Raw genomic sequence first — 22,488 nt, 5'->3', positions numbered from 1 at the left:
TATGCCACTCAGTCTGAGTCCTTCTTCTAAATGATATGGTTTTATCGGGCATGAACAAGCAAGGCTATTACAGACACCATAGCTACCTAGCCAGGAATTTACTGGGGCTTGGTGCCTTTGGGGTCTCAGACTCTGGCAGGCTAGCATCTCAGAATATCCTGACATGGTGTTGAAGGCTATGGCTAAAATATCCTGCAAAACTTAATTGTTTGAGTAACTGAGGCCTATTCTATAGGTTTGAATTCTTTCAGGAAAGGAACATCTTTCTTAATATTCCATGACTTCCATAGTCATTGTACACTATATAGTCTCTTAAATTAATCTGTTTTTTATTTGGGTTTTAATTTAATGACTCATTCCTGCATAGGAAGCCCTTGAGGTATTTTGAGATGGATCCAGGCCTTGGGCCCTACAGTAAAGTTTTCCAGTCTTCTGGTCTAAGTTTTGAGTCCTTGCATGTGCTATATATCTATTTATTACATATGTAACATAAATACAGAAAATACATTTTTTCCTTTTTTTACAGGGTATCAGGGTATGAGTGTGCCTAATTCTAACTATGTTCCTTCTAATTTTGTTGCTTCCCAAACTTGTGCATAGAATAAGAATGAATGGTAGGTATTCATTGTGAACACAAATGACAACCTTATGAAGTCAAGTGCTTAGCATTTCTCTTAGTGGATGGGTTTCGTGACAGTTGTTAGGGCCACCCAGAGGCATCTTCTACAGCAATATAATTATTGAGAACATAGGTTTTGGGGCCAGATTAGCAGGGGTTTAAATCCTCCCTCTCACTCATAAACTGCATAAATGCATAAATATTTAACCTCTTTCCATTTCAGATCCATCATCTATAGAATGAGGTCATAGTACCTGTTATAAAAGATTACATTTGGTTAGCGAGTACCTGCCTTATAGTAAGTACTTAGCAAATGTTCGTTGTTACTGTTCTTGCTTTTACTTCCTTTCCTGATGATTGTTTGCACAAGTCTCATCTAGGTTTGCTGGGAATTAGGCACAGGTGCTCTCCTCTTATCTTCCTTTTCTTAAAAAAAAAAAAAAAAAAAAAAAAAGCACCTTGTTGGATTTTGTGATTCTGTGTATGTGTATTTTGTGATTCTGTGCATGAGTGTGTATGTGCGTGCTTACATTTAAGGTAGGGGCACTCAAGGTGTATAGTTTTCTTCTAATAGGCTAGTAAAAAGGATAGCTATGGAAAGTGATCAAAATTATAACAAGATGCTGTCCAGTGTGTGCCCCATGAATGCAATCCTCATTTTGGTGGGGAAGGGGAGGAAAGAAGATAAAATGTGGAGCCCGGGGAGCTAGAGCTGCGAGGGAACATGGGAAGGGTCAGAGATACGACTTTTTCCTTTTACATAACACTGTGCTATTTACAAGGTGCCTGCATGTCTGTTTCATCTTCACACCAACCAGGCATTAGCACATCTATTTTAGGGTACAAGGAGTACCACAGTGATTAATACCTAATAGAAGCTCACAAATGGTTTTTTATTAGACAGCAGAAAGCAAGAAGGAAGCAACAAGGACTTTTACAGATGGGAAATTTAAGTTCAAAGAGTTAGATGAATTGTTCTAAATGGCAGAGCCCAAACTAGAAACTGATTACATTGACACCTCCTCTGGTAATCTTGACATTCCCCCAAGTGGAGTAGTCTAGGACTTAGCCTACAGCTCTTTCACACGCTTGCAGCACGTCCAACTCAGGACAAGCTGCCTGGCTGGGTACCTGCTCATTCCCACAAACCTTTCATGGCATCTATTTGCCTTATCCTTTTAGAGAGTATTTTAACAAGTTTCCATCTGGATTGAATTGTTTGTCCAAGGAGGGAAGAATGTGTTGCATTTTGATTCCCTGTGTTCTGCATCTCCTTGACTCAGAGGGATGTCTATGATGACTATATAAATATGCCTGAGAAATTTTCATAAGACATATCGAATCATTCAGGATTAGAGTTGGGGAGGGTTATGATTGAAATAGTAAGGATAATAATATATTTATCAAAGTAGTGGGATGTTCACTTCTATTAATGCTTCTATGAAATGAAATTGCTCATGTGACGCTGCCAGGATCACGTTCTTACTCTTAGCCCAGAACAAAAAGGTCTGTGGAATTGGGTGATTCCTGTTCCTTTTGCTGCCTTAAAAGAAGCCAGTTCCATTAGCAACTTAGCCATGAATCTTCCTCATGCCTGACATGCCGCTGTTGTCCTTACTGTCTAAATTTATCTTTATTCCTCACCAACTGTGATACTGCATCCATCCATGTATTAGTGGACCATTTAATTCAGCACAAATCTATTAACTTCTTAATTGTGGCTTGTTTTGCACTTAATCTAGAGATTTGAAGAATATCAGGAGAGTCCCCTTTTTCTTCCAAGCTCAGAATTTAGTGGGGGGAAAAGAAATATAGTTATAATACAAAGTGATGTAATTCTGATGATAGAGAGATAAACAAAATGCTAGGGGGGTTCAGTAACTCTGGTCCGCAATTTACTACTTTAATTTATTGTCTTTCTTTTTTTTCTTTTTTTTAATGATCCCAGGACATGTTTGTTATAAAAAACTAAATCCTCTTGGTAATTGTGGAAAATATGTGGAAATCTCATCTGAGCTGTCTGGAAATGTAATAAATTTTTTCACAGTTATGACCGTACTGGGTATTCACAGCCTGTTGACTGATTCCTTGATGGAAAATAATTCCTAAATAAACATGATTCATCTAAACTTGTATAGTTGTAGGACAGATGGGGTCGTCAAATATATATTAAACCTTCATGTAGGAAATTTCAGTGTGTTGAAATCCAGTTAGTGAAACTGCTTCTCCTCGAATTTATTGATAATATAAATTCTGTAAATAAACATATTTCCCTGAATTAACTAACATAGTACATAAGTTTGTGTTAGGAAGGAAATAAAAGCACTTAAAAAAAAAATTTTTTTTAACTATAGTAGTTTTGTTTTAAAGAGTACATTGCTTTGAACACATTTGTATTTTCAAAATTTTACCTTTAAATTCTTCAGCAAAACTAATCCTAACACTTGCTTTAGAACCAATTAAACTCTGTATTACACTGAGTTAAAAATAAATCTTGGCTCTGTTTTTCTTAGTTAAACTCAGAATTCCCAGTGATGGCTTGTGGGCCAGTCCTCCCCAAGTCCCTGCTCCTCTTTCATGTTAAAGTCTGTTGCATTAAAACCAGGGACAAGATGCAGAGCCAGGAGAACCTGCTTTGCATTATTTCAAGAAGCAGCCAGATATCAACAGTCTAGGAAATTTTATAATGTTGATTTACAGTCACTACTTTACCTTGCCCCCTGAGAGAGAAGTTGGTAAGTTAAAATTTTTATTTGGGGTCCTTCACTTCTTCTATCTCCCTTTCCCTATTGGAAAAGGTACTGCTTAGGGAAAAGCTAGATTTTGATGACTTTCTCCCTGCCAGGAGGATGGTCAGTACTAAAATAAGTGAAGAGTATAATGCAGGAGACAATGGAATGCAGAAGGAAGCACACATGTTTGGACCTGAGTCCTCAGACCTAGCTCTGTACTAACCCGACGCGTGGCTTTGGGCAAGTCATTTCATTTCCCTGAGCTTTGGTTTTCTTGAAAGCAAAATCAAGGAGTTGAAGTAAATGTTCTAGGTTTTCCTCTATCTCAAAATGGTTGTTGTTCTTCTGGGAGAAAACATTAAAAAAATCACATAACACTGAGTAAGACTTACAGTCAAGTATGAAGAAACTTGATTTGTATTTGTGTTTTTAAATCACTCCCTGCCTTAGTTTTCTTGACATAATTTTTTATTAACAAGCAACATGTGGAGGGGCACCTGTGTGGCTCAGTCGGTTGGGCATCTGCCTTCAGCTCAGGTCATGATCCCAGGGTCCTGGGATCAAGCCCCACATTGGGCTCCCTGCTCAGTGGGGAGTTTGCTTCTCCCTCTGCCGCTCCCGCTCCTTGTGCTCATGCGTGCTTTCTCTCAATAAAAAAACAAAATCTTTTTTTAAAAAAAGAAACATGTTGAAAGACAATAAACAGTATAAAAACAAGTAAGAGACGTTTGCATCCTTTCTTAGGAAGCCCTGAAAAGTTCTGAACTTGCAAAATTATGTACGTCCACTGGCATAGATATATGAAAGAGGTCATATCAAGTTTGTTTCAATGTTTTATGTAAATTGATATTCCTGTCACAACATATCTAAGGAAGCCACTTAATTTATTGTCCAAATGAGAGCATTTTTTCGAGTAAAAGGGGGCACATAAATTATGCAGGTATAATAATTAGGAAATGTGGCAGAGCCAACCTTATTTTGACCACTCGCTATGTGTGTGGTGTCTCAGAAAAGTAGAGATTGCTCTTCTGTTAAAGACATTTGTAATAAGAAAGCAATAGTCCTAAGAAATGAAAGACTTTGATGTTTCTGTCTGTTTGCTTCTCTTGCCCACATCCTCTCCATTTTTTTCAATGAAGCTATTCAAAAATCATCTTAATACAACTTGGCTAGTAAACACGTCTGCTGGAATGGAGACAGATATGAGGAATTAATTAGATTAAAGGCAATGGAAGAGGGAATCCATTATACCTAAACCACAACTCCAGTGGTTTGCTAGTCAAACCACATTGGCAGGGGTTTTTTTTTTCTTCTTTTTTTTTCACATGGATTAAATAATTGATTTTTCTTCTGTGACTTCAGGGAACTTGTAGGGTTGCAGCCGAAACAGATCTGTGAGATTTTCAGTATAGTGTTCTCTGCGTCACTCAAAAAGTTACCAATTCTGTCTTTATTTAAAAAAAAAAAACCAAAAACTCTTATGTCTCTTCCAGCTCTAAGATGCAATTATTCTGCAGTTACACCCTCATGAGACCCCATGACCTTGTCTTACCTTATCTTGCTCTTAGTCTTGGTTGTCCAAGGGTAGGGATATACCTGGTATGCTTCTAATCTACCATTAGACTATCCCCATCAGCTTCTTCATGCTGATGTCCACAGACATTCCTCAGGGCTCTGTCCTTAAATACTCTTCCATTCTCTTCTACCACAACTATCTGAGCCAGATAGTCCGTGCTCTTTGATATTCAGAGGACACAGATCTCTGTCTTTTCTCCCCCAATATTGCCATCTGCAAAGGGTTTTCTCAAGTTGATGCCTATTGTCCTCTTATAAATATACATCATTACTTACCTTCTTTATTTAACCAATAGCATGTTTCAAGATGGCTGTAGGAGTAGAAAGAATAATAAATTGATCTCTAGGCATAAGCCAATTCATTTCCAATCAAGTTAGCTCTGTGTTCTGTAATACATATATATTGACTTATCTTAAAGGTATGACAAATGAAGCTTATTTATTTATTTAAAAAAAAAGGGAAAATCTATTGCAAAAGTACATGAACAATGAATGAACCTCCAAGAGACTAAAACAAGTCCTTACTTAAACATAAGAGTGTGGATGGAACAGAAAAACAATTGAAGAATGGGATATTTTAATTAATGAAGTGATAGGTAATTGTAGATCGGTAAAGATGTGGACAATACAGAGTTTAAATCAATCAGGCAAGAATCAGAGTTAGTAGACCTGGAAATATTCTAAAGTAAAAGAGTACCTGAGAGTTTTAATTGACCACAGGTTTGAAGTTACTCAGCACAGTGTATGGGTACCACCATGTAATGGTCCCAATGTGCTTGGCATACATCACCTACACTGTCTCATTAAGACATAGGTTGTTGCTACATCTCATACGGGACTTCCATGGATGCAGATGTGTACAGATATTCATCCCCACAGTTTAGCTATCTCTGTGGCTAGAGCCTCAATAGTTCTCAGAGTTTTGACCTCAATATAGGATATTGTTTTCCAATAAAATCAATACCTAAAATAAAAGACAGGAAAAAAAAAGACTGCAATTTCAGTCATGAGTTGTTCTGTATACATTTCAATTTGTGTTTCATTTTATAAAATACTTGAAGGATATGAACAATATTTTTACCTTGTAGAAATCAAGATATTAATTTTCTGTTTGTAAATTGCTCATACAGTTAAGGTGCCATTTAGACATTAGGTTATTTCTCTTGCATGATTGTCATGAATTTTCTTTTTCAGCTGGTATAAAATAGTACTCAAGAAACAAATTTTCTTAGCAGCTTTTAGGTGGTAAACCAGTATGTATTATTACATGCAACATGCAGTGAAATATCTCATCATATGCCTGCAGTGGGTCAAGTCAGTTCATGAGAACATAACGCATCTTCTTCTATTTACATCTTTTATATTCCTACCTACTTATCCAGGAATGAGTAAATATAAATATCTGCCTTATAAACAAAGAAAGTTGGAATAAAACTTATTGACATACATTACACCTTTGTATGCCTTTGAGTTCCTACCTAAAAGATGTTGATTTATAGCATGCTGTGCAATGATATTATATATAATAAAGCTTCAGACAAGCTATAGGACATGAGTGTTCTCACTTGCACTTGATGGAAGACTCACATGGTATTTGGAGAGAAGAAACGAATACAAGGTTTAAAGTAAATCCATGCTAGTAATACCTGAATTCTTCCTGACTTTTTTTTTATTAAGAAAAACAGGGATCTGGTTGTAAATAGATAATTTTAATAACCAACAATAATGACCAGAAAAAAACCCCACTCTATATCAGTCTCTAGTTTTTCAGAGTGCACTTAAATGGAATCAGTAGCAACAGAAGTGTCCATCGGTAGTTTTCATCCCTAGTAAAATTATGTTTGTGTCTTCCTAGTGGATACAATCATTATCATACTCCATTTTTATTGTTATGACTGATTTATACCTTTGCAATTTTAGCAGCTGTGGTTTTGTGGACATGTTTGCTGGTGAATTTAACAGGAATTTCTGAAACCAACAAAATTACCGTGTTGTCTTTGATCTATTCAGGCAGTAATGCCTAAGAAGCTATTTTAGCAAGAAACAATCTGAATCTCCCTGCTCTTAAAGTAGTGTTTCTTTCCTATGGACAAGAAACAGCCTCAGTTAAGAGCACATGCCCCCTCCAAGGTAGTGTTAAATTTGTGGCAAGGAGAGCTATCACTAGCTAATTATTCTCGACTTTAGTTCAGTGCTTGATATACGGTAAATAGATGATCGCAAAATGGACTTAAATGGACGTTAATGTCCCTCCACGTAAAACAGCGTTGGTGTTCTCAGGATTAAGAAGTAACACATTCATGAAAACTGGTTATATAGAGAGTAAAATACACAATACACCATCAGAATCACCAGCCAACTCACCAATAGGGTTATACAACTTCATAGGCAAGGGTCACAGGTGTAAGAGATCACTTTCTCCATGACCTTAATGTGTTCCGACACATCACTAAACAGGCTGTGTAATACGAAGAGGATAGGATGGCCAGGAGGAGTATGAGTTCTGGAATCGGGTGATTTGGTTCAAAACCCAGCTCACGTATTTGCTTGGAAGGTGATGTGGGGCTGGTTCCTTAGCATTTCTCTGCCCTGGTTTCTCATCTCTTAAACAGGATAAATAGCTCTAAATCAATAATTTTTATAAGAAGTAAATGAGATAATACGTATAAAAAGGTTAGAACCATACCTGACACATGGTAAAAATTCAATCCATGTTGACCATTGTTTAATTCCTGACTTTAAAATAACTTAGGTGTCTGTATAAAAATAAAACATTTTCAAAAGATAAGGAGAGAATTGTAAATAATCTCACAAACCAGAGATTACCTTTTACCTTTTAGTATATGTAATCTTTGTTTTGCTCTTGCAGGTCTGTGTATAAAGTATTCTTACGTAAATAAAATTCTTTAAAATAATATCTTAAAGCTGAATAATAGTCTTTTATATACATACAGTTTTACTTACTGAATCCCCTATTCTTGGTTTTTCTTTTGATATTGTTTTGTTTTCTTTTCACAAGTGTGTACACATAAATAATGAGTATGTGTGAATATTTAAACATTTAATAGCATTTAGTACATTTAATAGTTTAACATAGTGAGCATTTAGAAAAGAAAATCTTGGTTGACATCTTAAATTAATTCTTTAGGTTAAATCTTTAAATTGGAATAAATAGACCAAAATGTATGTTAAGGCTCTTAATAACTTTTACTGAGTTATTTTAAGAGCATCTGTATCGATTTGCATTTCTACTGTCTATGCATAATTTTCTGATGAAACTGATTATTTACTAGAAAACCTTATCAGTGGGGCACTCGGCTGGCTCAGTGGGTTAAACAGCCGACTCTTGGTTTTGGCTCAGGTCATGATCTCAGAGTCGTGAGATCCACAGGGGGCTCCATGATCAGCATAGAGTCTGCTTGAGATTCTCTCCCTGTCCCTCCCCCTCCCCCTTTGCCCCTCCCCCCGCTTGCTCTGTCTCTCTCTTGAATAAATAAAATCATAAAAAAAGAGAAAACCTTATCAGTGCTTATATATGGAAGTGCCACCTTTAAAATTTTTCTCCTAGTATTTATTGAGTGCCTACTATGTGCAAAATATTGTACCAGTCATTTTCATACTTTAAATTTGTTACCTTTAAAGTGTGCCCAGTTTCCAATATACCATTATTTTTCAGAAATCTTAAATTCCTCTCTTGAAATTATGTTGAGAACCATAGATAATATCTGTTTTTTAAAAATTTCATATGGCACTATCTGACCTGCACATTTACTTTATTCAAAAGTCTTAGTGCCAAACAACTTTAGGCTGGTCCCCAAATCAAATCCAATCTAAGGAAATTATTATTTTTCAAAATTATGTATCAAGCTTGCAGCTGTATTTCAGTATTATAGAATGGGAACATTTTGGTGTTGAAAAATCTCATTTTGAATTCAATTCGCTGGCTTTAGGGGCATAGTTAAGTTAGTTATGTGTTCTTAGACTCAGTTTCCTTCTGAAAAATCATGCAATTAGTTCTTAACCAAAGTGCTGGAATGAGTGTCATGAGATAAGGTATGTGAAAATGAGAAATGAGAGAAAATGGTATTTGATAATATTATTTTTGGAAAATATTGCAGATAATTTGTAGGTGAGTTCAGAGAGTGAAAAGACATGTTAAAATGGCATGTTAGAATTATGAGGATTATATTTATACAGTACAAAAATCTCACTTACCACTCTACTTTCCACTGTGATTTCTGCAAAGAGGTATCTGCAATGTTTTATTCTTTCCTGTAATGCACATAAACATTAAACTTTTGGTAGAATATATAGGCCTCTTTTACTAGTCACCATCTAGAAAGCTTTTAATGAAAACCAAATAAAACTACTTTTAGTGTGATCTCTAGTATTAGATGTTGACTTCACCCTGATTCAGCCAGTAACAAGTCAAATTGAAAGGTTTTGCTATGATTTCTGTAAGTTGGGATAGTTTAGTGTTCTGATATTGATTTTTTTTTTTTAAGATTTTTTTTTTTTTATTATTCATGAGAGACAGAGCGAGAGAGAAAGGCAGAGGGAGAAGCAGGCTCCCAAGGAGCAGGGAGCCCCATGCGGGACTCGATCCCAGGACCCTGAGATCATGACCTGAGCCGAAGGCAGACGCTTAACCATCTGAGCCACCCAGGCGCCCTCTGATATTGATTTTTTAATTGCATCATTTTATTGCCCTCAGAGGGGTCCTAGCATAATCTAAGAAAGCATCTCTAAGACTTACTGCCAGAGGCGTTCGTGAAAACAGGCATGCCTTCTTTCCCTTACCCCATGATTTATTGAGAAATTAAACCAGGAGGTTTTTATTTAGTAGGTTTCCTCTAGTATTTGCTTTCACAGGTTGCCTCTCCATTTTCTCTTTCTTTTTCCTGCTCCTTCCCCTTCTTACTCTTCTCACGCTTATCCCATGGTTGTTCCTATACACTGGGGCTGTTTTTTCACACGGCTCCCAGCACTTCATTTTTGGTGGTGAATGTACAGGAGGTTTGCAATAGCACCACTAGTAAATGTGCAGCTAAATTGGTTGGTTGATAGGCAGTTGTGAGACTGAAGGCAAAGCAAGAACAAGGGGCCCATACATGGAAGAGTACATTCTCATCACCACTTCTGCTCTTTAGATTGATAATGGCAGCTGTTGGACAATATGGCACCGGAATGCATAATTTCTACTGTATTCTGAGCAAGATGATTTCTACTGTAATTACTTCCAAAAACCTGAGCATCTTATTTTTCTTATTCCTTTGCACCCTCCAGCCACATTATTTGCCACCACCTCCAACTTTTTTTTCTCCTCAGCAAGCTAGAAGACAGAGGGAGGTTATGCTGTGAGAATGAGTATTCTAAATTGTTGACTGCATACCCACACAGGATAAACTGAAGCTCTGATGTGGTATTTTGTGGACAAGTTTCTGAAGGTTTGTGAATTTAAAAATCTTTGGGGGGGGTTCAAATTTATTTCTGGCCAGCTGTTTGCTTTGGACAATTCTGAAGCAGGAGTTCTTGACAAATTGCCTAAGAATCCATTATCTTTTGGCTATGAAGCAAGGCAGAAGCCCTGATTTTTCTATTGACTCCAAGTGTATTTCTAAGCCTGAATCTGCAGATTTGTTTTCCTAATAGAATAAAAGTTCAGAGAATAGCCCTAAAAAAAAATACGACGAGGTACTTATAGGTGTTATTTTATTCAACAAATAGGCAATTTCTAAATATTTTTTTTAAAGATTTTATTTATTTATTTGAGACAATGAGAGAGAGAGAGAGCTCATGAGAGGGGGGAGGGTCAGAGGGAGAAGCAGGCTCCCCGCCAAGCAGGGAGCCCGATGCGGGACTCGATCCAGGGACTCCAGGATCATGACCTGAGCCAAAGGCAGTCGCTTAACCAACTGAGCCACCCAGGTGCCCCCAAATAGGCAATTTCAAATGAGTACCAGAAGCTGAACAGTGTGACTGTTTCAGGGAGATTTGATCTCTCTGAGAAAAGTACCTTGCATTCTTTGCTCAGGGTCTTAAAAATAGGAAGAATTTTATAGACCTTTCTTGAATTGGTGTTTTGCAATCATATCAAAAGTGATCTTTAAATGTAATCATTTACTCTGATTTAAACATGTTATATAATTATAACATATTTTTCATTCCTGTGCATTTGCAGTTAAGTTACCAAGGAGAATTCATTTTTTAAGGCATCCTGAGGCTGTAAATTATTCCTCATATTTATGTCTTTTAATTCAGTTCTGCAGTTAAAATGTGTTCCAATGCCGTATCTTTCCACGTAGCAGAATTGGTCAAGCCCAAGGGACAAGTAATTTATATTGCTAAACCTTGATCAAGCTCATGAATTTTAAGTATCTAACTAGAGCCACTCCAAAATACGGGCCTTTGGTGCTGTTTGCCCTGTTTCTTCTGTGAGCACGAAGGCATGCTTCAGTGTGCCGTGGTTTGTTAATTAGTAGCTCTGTCATTGTCGTTTCAGTTCCCCCAGTTAGGCCACCTACTTGTCACTGTCTTCTTTCCCAAAGCTATCCTAATTGCTGTCTCCCTCGCCCTGATTTTCAGGCAGTTGAATTATGTCTTATTGTGTGAAGGGAATGTCCCAAGTACCAAAGCCCCTCGTGGTTTGCAAAGGGAAATGTAGAAAATAAAACATAATATAAGGTACGGCAAGCGTGGTGACTGGAGTTAATAATGCTATCTTGTATATTTGAAAATTGCTAAGGATGTAGATCTTAAATGTCCTCATCACAAGAAAAAAAATGTGTAACTGTGTGTGGTGATGAATGCTCTCCACTTACGTGGCAGTCATTTCACAGTAAATGGTGAATCCCTGGGTTGTACATCTACAACTAATGCATCGTTACAAGTCAGGCATGATACTCTTGCCCCCAAAAATAGATAAAAGAAAATGTTGATAAATTAAGGCCAGGGGGGTTGTCTGAGTGCCTGCATATTGTACAGAGAGCAACATAAGATAAAGACTTTGAAGGGTGTAAGTTCAGATTGAATGGGATCTGGGTCAACCCCAAACAAACTTTTATTAAAAATATATTAAACCTAATATTTGATGTCCCAGACTATGTCAGGAGCTGGATGTTTGGGACAAAAGAGATAGAGAAGGAAATTTGGAGGGATGAAGAAAATATGGCCCTTTCCATGGCCAATCTCATGGTCCAGTATGATAGAAGATTATGAAATTGTTACAGACAGAGATAACATATTTGTGACTTTATTACTTATGGGATATACTCCTTGGTGCCGACACAGTTATTTGCCTACCCTTGTGAGTGAATAAATGCGAAGTGGTCAGTCATTACAGCAGGGAAGATCTACAGCTCAAAAAAGTCACCTCAGAAGAGACAGGAGACAAGATTGGCTCTTTGTGAAGAGAATTGGCCAGAAAAGCAAAGTGTGACTCTTCTTGACTCTTCCCTCTGCTGAAAGGGACCCTCCAGGAGAAGGTTAAGAAAGTCAGTTATTTAAAAGATATTTATTAAATGCATGCTAAGTGTCACAAAGTTGGGAACATGGAGAAGGTCTTTGTTGAAAGAAGCTGACGTTTTTGGAAGCAGAGCAATCGAAATGCAGCATGCCCAGAGCTGTGGGAGTTGCAGTTATAGAGCAGTGGTGTTTTCCCAGGGTTGGGGGTATGGGGTGGGAGAGGCTCCACTGAGGTGAAGGATTTATGACTTCCTAAAATAGAAATGAAATGGACACAGGCAACAGGCAGGAAGAGAGCAAAGTACCAAGAAAGGAGAAACCATTGAAGTTTAGAAGTGAAGGAACTATAGATAGCATTGAGTTAAACATCTCCTTTCACAGATAAGGAACAGTCTTAAAAGAAGCCTAGCAAGTGACCTACTAAGATCACACAATAGGAACTGCCTAGAACCCACTTAGCCTAACCTTCAGTCCACTTTTTGCATTTGCATGATGAAGTAAGAAAACTAAACAGAAGTGGGAGAACACAACGCAGAGAGGGACTGACTTTTTCCTGTTTTATGTATATGCAGTCAGCCTGTGACATAGATATGGGGAATATGTATCATATGCTAACTTTCCTAAGTTTAAACCCTAAGTGGGAAATGTGGGACATTAGGTTCTTCTGCGGATGTCTCTGAGCTTCAGAGAAGTGACTCACCAAAAGGTTTTGCATGGAACTAACAGAGGATGAGCTGACAATGGTTACATTGTAGGCTTGGTGGAAATGCCCAACCACACGGGCTCTGTCTTCATGGCCAGGCCCTCAGTACCACACATGCAGCAGTGATGGGGGGCCGAGCCCCTTGGCTTTCTCACAGCTCCCCCACACTGATCTCATCAATAGGTCTGGGAAGACACTCCACTCCTCGGGCTTATTGGCATACCCTCCACACTCAGCCCTTACCACAGGGCATGGGTTCGCATCCTTTCCCACACTTACCTGTCTGGTAGTGAAAAGCTATGGACATTGATAGCTCTGCAACTCATTTAGAAGTTTTAAAATGTCCCGTTTGGCATTTATGTATCTAATGTTACATTCACATGGCTTGGGAGAACATTCTGGCATCTTGCCAAAATAACTATGCATTCACGAAGAATTAGAAAGTCCAGGAATGCACAAAGCTCCAAGAGCAGTGATATCTTCTATTATCTTTAAATTGCATGTTAAAGGGAGCATGCTCTAAACGTTCCCTGAGACCCTACTTAGCATAATCTTTGGCTTATTTGTATGGATTTTTGAGGAAATGCATTATTTAAAAACTGGAGCTTCTCTGTGTGTATTTGTGTACATGCATATATTGTAAAGATAGCTGACGACAGATGAATCCAATATTAATTGCATTTTCCCAGGAGTGGAAAACATTTAGAAGCTCTAAGCTGTGGAAAGAGGAAGATGTATAGGTAGCATACCGTGATGTAAGATGTATTGTATAAAGTGATTTTGTCAAGATCGTGATAGTCTTGGAGAACTCACCTAACCGCGTTTTCGAACTCATGCTAATATTTTCAAGAAACAGGGCAAATTTATGGAAATTTAAATTAGATTTCATGTCAAAGCTTAATAATACAATCAGAATAATTTGCAGCTAGTGTGTTACATGGATTGACCAGAGTAGGAAAAAAATTAGAGTGGACAGGGAAAAAATAAAACACCTGTTCGCTCAAGTGTAAACACTGTATTTTCTTAAAATTGTTAAAGATTGAGACAGTTGAAGAATAATCTCATCCTTCCCATTCTTACACTTCTAAAGAGGAAACATGCCCAGACCAACCATAAACCATCATTCAAGCACTGCAATGCAATGAAAATGCAATGTAAAAAGGTGAAGTACATTCTCTGTTGGAAATTGGAAGATGAATTGGGGCACGAGGTCTCACAAGAATTCTCATTTGTAGAATGTGCTGGAAAAGGGCCAGCTGTTATATCATGACTCATCCATTTAAAAGATAACTTCTTAAAAACTACCATTTACAAGATAGGGAAACATCCATGTCCTTTTCTTAAGCAATGTCTATTTAAGACATTCCTTGGCTTTGTTCTACAATGTTTCCCATATTTATCTTCTGTTGTAGTAATTGCTTTAGCAAATATAGGTATATGGCCCATCCTAATTCTAAGCCACTAATTCTGCCCTGACATCTTCACTTAGCAACAAAAATGAGATTCATTTGTGCTCTGAAATATGGCTATTCTGTCCAACAATTGGGGTATTTCTTATGGAAATTGGGCAGTATGTTTTCCTAACATTTTTTGCCTTCCACCTATGAGGACTACCTCATTTACATCATTGACTCCATTTCTCTGTTGAAATGAGCTACATCCTATGGGGCCGGGGAGGGGGAGTAGCATGGACTTGCTTAGTGGTTCAGTAAATTACAGAATTTTCATGGGATTATAAATCCACAAACAGAGATAATTGCTGTTACCCATAAGCTTTCATCAGCTTCTGAAAAAAGGAAAAAAAACAGTCTTTGTCAATTGCTTGGATTTAGCTTCTCTATAAAGCAAAATCACCATGGCACCCTACTTTTCAGCATTCATTTGAACAGTAATGGGGTCATTTTTACACAGTCTGTTTAGCTGTTCAGCAACTAGTTTTCTGGTTTATTATGCATTTCAAGCCAGGAAGCAAAGTACTCGTGCCAGCCTAAAACTGCTGAAATGCTTTAGTTTACTTTCCAATCATGAAAATACAGGAATTGTCACTGTAAGTCAGACCCGTGGGCCTCAGTGCCTGTATTCTATTTTTTAGTGAATCTAGGGCATTGATGACCAGGGGAGAAATGATGATTCATTAATTTAGTTAAATATTTCTTGGATTTGTTTCCCCAATATGCACAAACTCTTTGGGATATTGAATTTTATAAATTTGATCGCTGTTGCGTAAAATGATATATCTTAGTATGGCCTTTTCAATTTACCATATCTATTTCAGAAAGTATATTCCTTGAAGGCATCAGCAAAAGGCATGTATCACAGATGGAGTGGAGAAGTGATCTTAGTGTTTGCAAATGACTAAAAATAGTGCCAGGTTTGGTGATCATTGGCATATACACACAAGGACAAAAAACAGAGAAAAAAGATTTGTTGTCAGATATGTATAGAGAGAAGCATTTCTCTCCCTAATAATTGATAAGTGAGAAAGCTGTAGAGAAATATCTTAAAATTCGTGGATCTACTTTATCCTGATAGTCTCGGGTTAATATGCTCTATTAGATACCAGTGGATCTGTAAATGCATATTTATCTTAAATTTATGAAGCGTTACATTTTAAAATAATCAAGTGAAATAGTGACGCAATGTTCAAAAGCAACAAAAGCTTTCCACTTATTTCCTTGAGGTCACATAATGGCCCTGTCAGGAGTTTATTTTTACTTCATAGCTATATATTCGTGTTCTTGCTTTCAGAGACAATGCTATTATTATTCATTATTAGTTACACATTTGTTTTGGATGCCAGAGTGCTTTCTATGAATAGGTTCTGTACTTTTTCAATCTCACACAATAAATGTTCTCTTACTAGGTTGAAGCTAATGTTGAATTTCAAGCTAACCCCGTATGAGCAGAGAAATAACAGAGAGAGGAAATTGTAACCGAAGCGTTTTCCAGATTACTGTGAAGATTGCCTAAAACAGCTAGGAGTCAGATGGTCAATGACTTGACTGTTTCAGACCAATTAAAGGGTTACACTGAATTTCCTCTTATAGGGAAAGTGAGGGCAAAGTCCTAAGCTCTCCCTCGGTAGACAGTAATGTCTTCCTCAATATGGGAAACTGTGGCTAATGGACAAAGGTGTTAGTTCCTGTGGCTTGCGGGGAATGAGGGAGTGGAGTCTGACTGGGGCTCTTTAGAAGGGCAGCCACTGAGAACCCTCGCTGGGCTGTTTACACAGCTAACCACGGAGCAAATGAATTTCCTCCTTGAGTAATTAAGACTCTACTTTCTTCTTAATGCTTGAATTTAATGGGAGATTTTTTTGCTTTGGAAAATGTTTGCTTTTGAATCAAGGGAATTGGCATGCTACACTGAATAATGCCAAATTGCTTGGTATTTTTGAAACTTGCCTCATTTTTAATGTTTCCTATTCAGTGAGGATTAACTTTAAATACCAATTTGAATCTAAATTTAAGTTCCAAAATGATTTCATGTGGTGCTATTGATGTGTCTTGTGCATAGAACCTCTATCTTATAACATTCGAGTGTCATTTGTGAAAGGCGCAAATGCCTAATTGGGGGAGAAATCCATGGCCTCAAATTTTGTGAACTGTGATTCAGAGCCATAAGTCACAAATAACAACTATAAATCGTGCAGATGTGTCAGTATTTAGCAGCAAGGCTTTGATCTGAGAGAGGCATTTGACTGAGCGCAGAGTTGCAGGCGTGAGTGAGGAGATATAGTCAAGGTGAGTAGCTGAAGGATGACTCTAGAATAGCACCTGCAAGCTTTCTTTTCCCTTCCCTGTGCTGGGAAAGGTAGGGTGGAAGCACTGCAGTGAGGTGTGGTGGAGACAGTTTTTCTTTAGCCCTGGAAACATGGCAGCCATGGTGAAGGGGGAAAAATGAATACCAGTCTGGGTCATGACAGAAGTCGATGTGAAATCTGTGGTTCTGTTTAGCACCTACGTTTTAATCAACAAAAGCCTAGAATTGTACACCTGAAGCTAGAAATCCAGATGTGGGACAGTTGGCACTTGGATTTTCAGTACCTGATTGCATATGCTGTTTCAGCGAGCGTGGGCTTCTGTACTTAGACATGACTGATAAACTCAACAAAGATGAAAAATTTCCACTCATTTTAATGAATTACAGAACCCTACAACCACACACACAAATTGTTGTGTCATTATATAGAAATAGATACAGATAGTTTTCCATAAATATGGGATATGAAATTCAGTTAGTAAAACTTTACACTAATTGCAAATAGAATCTGATCTGGTTTTAGGGAATATTTTTCATTTAATGTACAAGGAAATGCATATTAAAAACTCAAAAAGGTTTTTTTTTTTTTTGCTAGTCCATTCAATCAAAACTAAATTCTTACAGTATGCAAAGAGTTTTAGTAAGCATTACAATGTTAAATTTAGTATGGGAGAAGAAATATATATAAATATCTATAATACAAAGAATCATGATAAAAATATCATCAAAGAAAAACAGTTAATGTGGAGATTTAAACCTTGAAAAATATGGGTAACATTCTAACAATCCAGATTGGGCAAAGCGAGTTCAGGTGGCAGAAAATAGCATGAGCAAAGGCATAAAGGCAGAAAAACTTGCAGCATGTTTAAAGAATGGTTCTCATACAGTTTGCCTAAAGGATAGGATCCTGAAAATAAATGGTGTCTGGAAGATAACACTGAAGAGGTTAGTTGGGCTCAACTTTTCAAGGGCCTTGAATGCCAACTTGATTTTTTGCTCTTCAGAGGGCAAGTGGCTGAGCAGTTTTGAGCAGGACCTTAAGGTTAGGTTCATGTTCTATGAAAGTTAATCTGATGGAACTTTAGTGTAAGTTTGTTAGTTGGATTAGAATTAGGAAAAAAAAAAACTTAAACATCAAAGGAAGGCAGAATGGAAAGAAGGAATATGCCTTTGTAAGATTCCGTGGCATTCAGAGATATTATGAACTCTAAGAACCTATAGGGCTTGGCAACCAATTGGAAGTCAATAAAAAAGACAGGTAAGGAATAACCAGAAAGGAAGCTGAGGTAGAAAGGGGGAATTTTAGCGTTTCAGATCTTGGATTTGAATCAGTTCCTGAAAGATGGCCGTCCATGCATGCAGTAGCATAAAGAGAAGGACTCTGGAATGGAGGGCAAGCCACTTCAAAGCCAGGGTACCAGAAGGTTCTTGATCCTGCCATTTGAAATTTATAATTAAAAACAGAAACTACCAAAGAAATAAATAAATGAATAAAAATAAAAACAGAAAATACCAAAATTGGACATCTTACTTTGTGATTATATTCAAATTTGTAAGAATCTCAACCTGAAATGCCTCATTAACTACAGTTACATGCATTGCATACAATGACGAACAGGATTTTTAAGTCTTTTAATTGCTAAATTTCATTAAGAAATGTAGATGAGGGATAAATGTAGTTATTTGTCATCAGCTCTGTGTAGGTTACAGCTTTTGCAGTGATAAGTAAACTGTACAAAAGTGTGACTCCGCACTGGGTGGGAGTGTGGTCTCTCCTGCCAGGCTACAGAGCCGCAGGTGGAATTGAGCCCTAGACTAAGCAACGGGTTCATGATGCAGGGGAGAAAGCCAAAGAACAGGTGGATAGGTGGATAGAACTCTGTGAATACAAACTTAGTTTAAAGGCAACACTCAGTTGTCAGTTTCATTCCTGGCTGGGCGCCCAGGGCTGGCACACAGTAGGCACTTAGTAAACATTTGTGGAATCAATGCATAAACCATCATTGATCAGTGTATGGATTGTCAGACTTATAAAAAAAAATAAAAAAGGCAACCTTCTGGGGCACCTGGGTGGCTCAGTCAGTTAAGCCTCTGGCTCTTGATTTCAGCTCAGAGCTCAGGTTGTGATCATAGGGTTGTGAGTTCGAGTCCCCTGTTGGGCTCTGTGCTTAAGGTGGAATCTGCTTCAGATTCTCTCTCTCCCCCTTCTTCCTCTGCCCCTCCCCCACTCTAAATAAAGAAATAAATACATCTTTTTTTTTTTTTAAAAAAAGGGCAACCTTCAAAAGATACTGTCCATCATCTCTGAAGCTTATAAATTAGATGAGGGAAAAACGATTTTCAGGTGTCGTGGAGAAAGTTGAAAGTTTTGCTGTTCTAGATGTTGGGAAGGGTGGCTTGCCTGTATGCTGATTGTCAAGATAACTTGGTTAAGTTACCTAACTTCAATGAGCTTCAGTTTCTCGTCCACGTGATGGGGTTTAGATCTACCTTGCGTGTTACCATGAGGGTTAAAGATGCTCTATGTAAACCACATGGCACCCAAGAAGCCCTCAAAGAGAGCCATTGTTAGGATTTCCTAGCATGTCACTAGGAGGTGGAGATGGAATCAGACCTGAGATTTGGGTCTCTATCCTTCCTGTCCAGCAGCCTGTTGGTGATGCCATATTGTGTCCACTCACTGCAGAGAGGCAAAAGCTGCCCAAACCCACATGTTCAACCAGGGCCTTTCTCAACAGTAAACTCGGTGTGCTCTGGAACAGGATGAGGTTAAATGAGGATCCCAAACCCAATGAAATGTGTATTTTTTGGAACACATAACAAAATCAAAGCTGTACTTGGATTCAGCAGAAGCCTCAGATTTGATACTGTATCCCCATTTATTTCCTGCTGTTACAGAATTGTCCCTTACCTGTCCCATTCATAAAGAGGGCTGACAGTACATGGAAGGTGGGGTTGGGAGGTAGCAAAGTGATGAGATGATTTAGAAGTTAAGAGAGGCCAAGATCTATCCTCTTTGGGATTAGATTTAGAGGTCAAAGGAAGCTCTTCTGGTGGTCAGTGGATGAATTAGGCCCTTGATGACATATTTGGGATATACCTTATTTTCCTTCTAAACTCAGTTTGTGCCTTCTTTCCTTCTACCTATGGAAAGATTGACTGTTTCTAAGTGTGAACTGGCCTAATAACATTGCAAATAGAAATAACTAGTAATTTATGAATACATTACTGTTTACAAAGCCCGTCTTACCGTACTCATTCAGTGCAGACCTGCCCCAGAGAAGCTGCTCAGATATGCAGAGTAGAAAGAGCATTAGAACATTTGACCTCTATGAGAAGACTTGCAATCAAGTGGATCACTTATTTCTGGGTGATCATTTCTTCATCTGGGAAATAGTGATAATTCTGCTGGCCTTTACAGATCACTGTGAGGTTTCAACATGAGGGTGTGTGTGTTTTGTAAACTGTAATGCACCATGCAAATATAAAATATGGATGTCTTCCTCACTGAGGATACCAAGACTCCGGTGGGGGCTCCCTTTCTGTCCCCTCTCCTGTCCTTCAAAGGTGGCTTTTCCCACTGCGTTTAATGCTTCCTGCCCATTTCCTGCCTTTCCTTATTACAAAGGGAATTGGCACTCTGGACCGTGCCCCCTTTGCCAGTTGGCAAGTGCTTAGAAGGCAGATGCTCCGCTTCTGACATCACCACCAAAATCGTTCCCAGTGTTCAGAGAAGAGCCCTCCCCTGTCCCCTACTTGCAAGGAACCTGGCGCCTTTCTCTCCCATGGTAAGCTGTCCCTCCCACTTCATTCACTGCTGAATTTGCCAGCAGGAATACCCTCTCATTTCCTCCCTTCCTGCCTTTCTCTCCTTCTCCCCTTTCCTCCCCATCTGACCCACGAATGTTTTACAGATGACCTTTACCCAGAGGCCAAGAGACAACAAAAGATTGGAAAAGAAGAATCCAATGAATATATGGTTTATTTTATTTATTTATTTATTTTTAAAGATTTTATTTGACAGAGAGAAACACAGCGAGAGAGGGAACACAAGCAGGGGGAGTGGGAGAGGGAGAAACAGGCTTCCCGCCGAGCAGGGAGCCTGATGCGGGGCTCGATCCCAGGACCCAGGGATCATGACCTGAGCCGAAGGCAGACGCTCAACGACTGAGCCACCCAGGCGCCCCTGAATGTATGGTTTAATTGCAGATGACTTTTCCGTGTTGCTAGGGACATTTTGACTGGCGTAACTTCTAGTTTCCTTGGTGAATTCTCAGATAGCCCAGTCTGATTCCTTTTCTTTTTTTCTGCTAGGTGAGTCTTCCCCTCAATTATCCACCCTCATCTTTCCGTTCTAGGATCTGCCTTCAGCCTCTAAGTCTGTTCTCCTTAAATTTAATATACTTATTTGTGAAATGGAATTTAATGTAGTGACTAGTGATATAGGTTGTTAATTGGCTACGGAATTTCAAAAAAAAAGGATGGTTTTCATTTTGTCAGTTTTAGCAGCTTAAAATAGCATCCAGTTCTTCACCAGTGATTTTATTTTTTCTAGTGTTCCGAGTAAAAGAGAGAGGGGCTATTATTGAATATTAGTGTTTCCCACAGTATAGCATTTTTGGAAACATAACAATTTAAGGCCCCTAGGGAACATTTAGATAGTTTTTCATTCTGGTGAGAGTCAGATAAAAAATTGCAGTCTCTTTATTTTTTGGATCCAGACCTTGAGATACTGGGCCATTCTGGACCTGAGTAAAATTCCTTCAACTGATTTCTTCTCTAAGGGTTCTGCAGAAATCATGCTAGAGTAGCCCTGACATGGAGCAAAGTCCCAGGGACCACAACCAGTCTGGTATGTGGTCCTGCTGACATTGTTCCCCAAAGGACCCTGATCCCCAGGTGGTGGATGTCACGAAGGGGAGGTGAGGGAGGCCCTCACAAAAGTCATGTCAGCCAATCTCGCCTTTGATTTCCCCAAGGTGTCTTGTTAGCCACAGTTTGCTGTTTCCTGCTAAGAAGCTCAAGCTCATGGCAAATCTTGTAGCACTTCTGCAGCTCTGGTCTAACCCAGTCAAAGGGAATGAAGTCATATTTGTCCTTTCTGCTTTTATACCCACGGAAATGTTAGCAAATAGAAGTGGACTTTCTAAATAGCAGCTAATCCCAACTGATGAATCTCTGAGAGGTGCTCTCCCAATTGGGGCTCTGGGCTATTTGTACCTCCACATTCCTCATTTCATTTTTAAAAGTCAGTTTTTAAATTGTTTTGCCAAATATGGATATCATATATCAGATATATGTTTGCATTATGGTGGACTTTATTGTTGTCCTACTCTAACACCACAGTAAAAAGGGATTTGCAAGCTCTAGGCCTGTAACATGCATGGCTACAGCAAAAACAGGACCCACTTGAACACATTCATCCACCACCCAAACCTACTCACAGGATAAATATGTGTTACAATCAAAAAAAGAAAAAAATAGAACAGGGGCGCCTGGGTGGCTCAGTCAGTTAAGCGTCTGCCTTCGGCTCAGGTCATGATCCCAGGATCCTGGGATGGAGCCCCGCATTGGGCTCCCTGCTCAGCAGGAAGCCTGCTTCTCCCTTGCCCCCCCCATGCTCTTTCTTGCTC

At 38.5% G+C, this 22,488-nt stretch overlaps 1 protein-coding gene across 5 annotated transcripts in view; it reads left to right on the top strand.

Annotated features, from left to right (window-relative positions):
• Window positions 1-22,488, top strand: part of SLC8A1 (solute carrier family 8 member A1) — a 367,453-nt gene that overhangs the window by 86,102 nt on the left and 258,863 nt on the right. The window lies entirely within an intron of this gene.

Source organism: Mirounga leonina, unplaced genomic scaffold, assembly GCF_011800145.1.
Source record: "Mirounga leonina isolate KUSES-001 unplaced genomic scaffold, KU_Mleo_1.0 Mir_125, whole genome shotgun sequence".
Taxonomy (NCBI): domain Eukaryota; kingdom Metazoa; phylum Chordata; class Mammalia; order Carnivora; family Phocidae; genus Mirounga; species Mirounga leonina.
The sequence above is the reverse complement of the archived record's forward strand: the minus strand, read 5'-3'. Positions and strand labels throughout refer to the sequence as shown.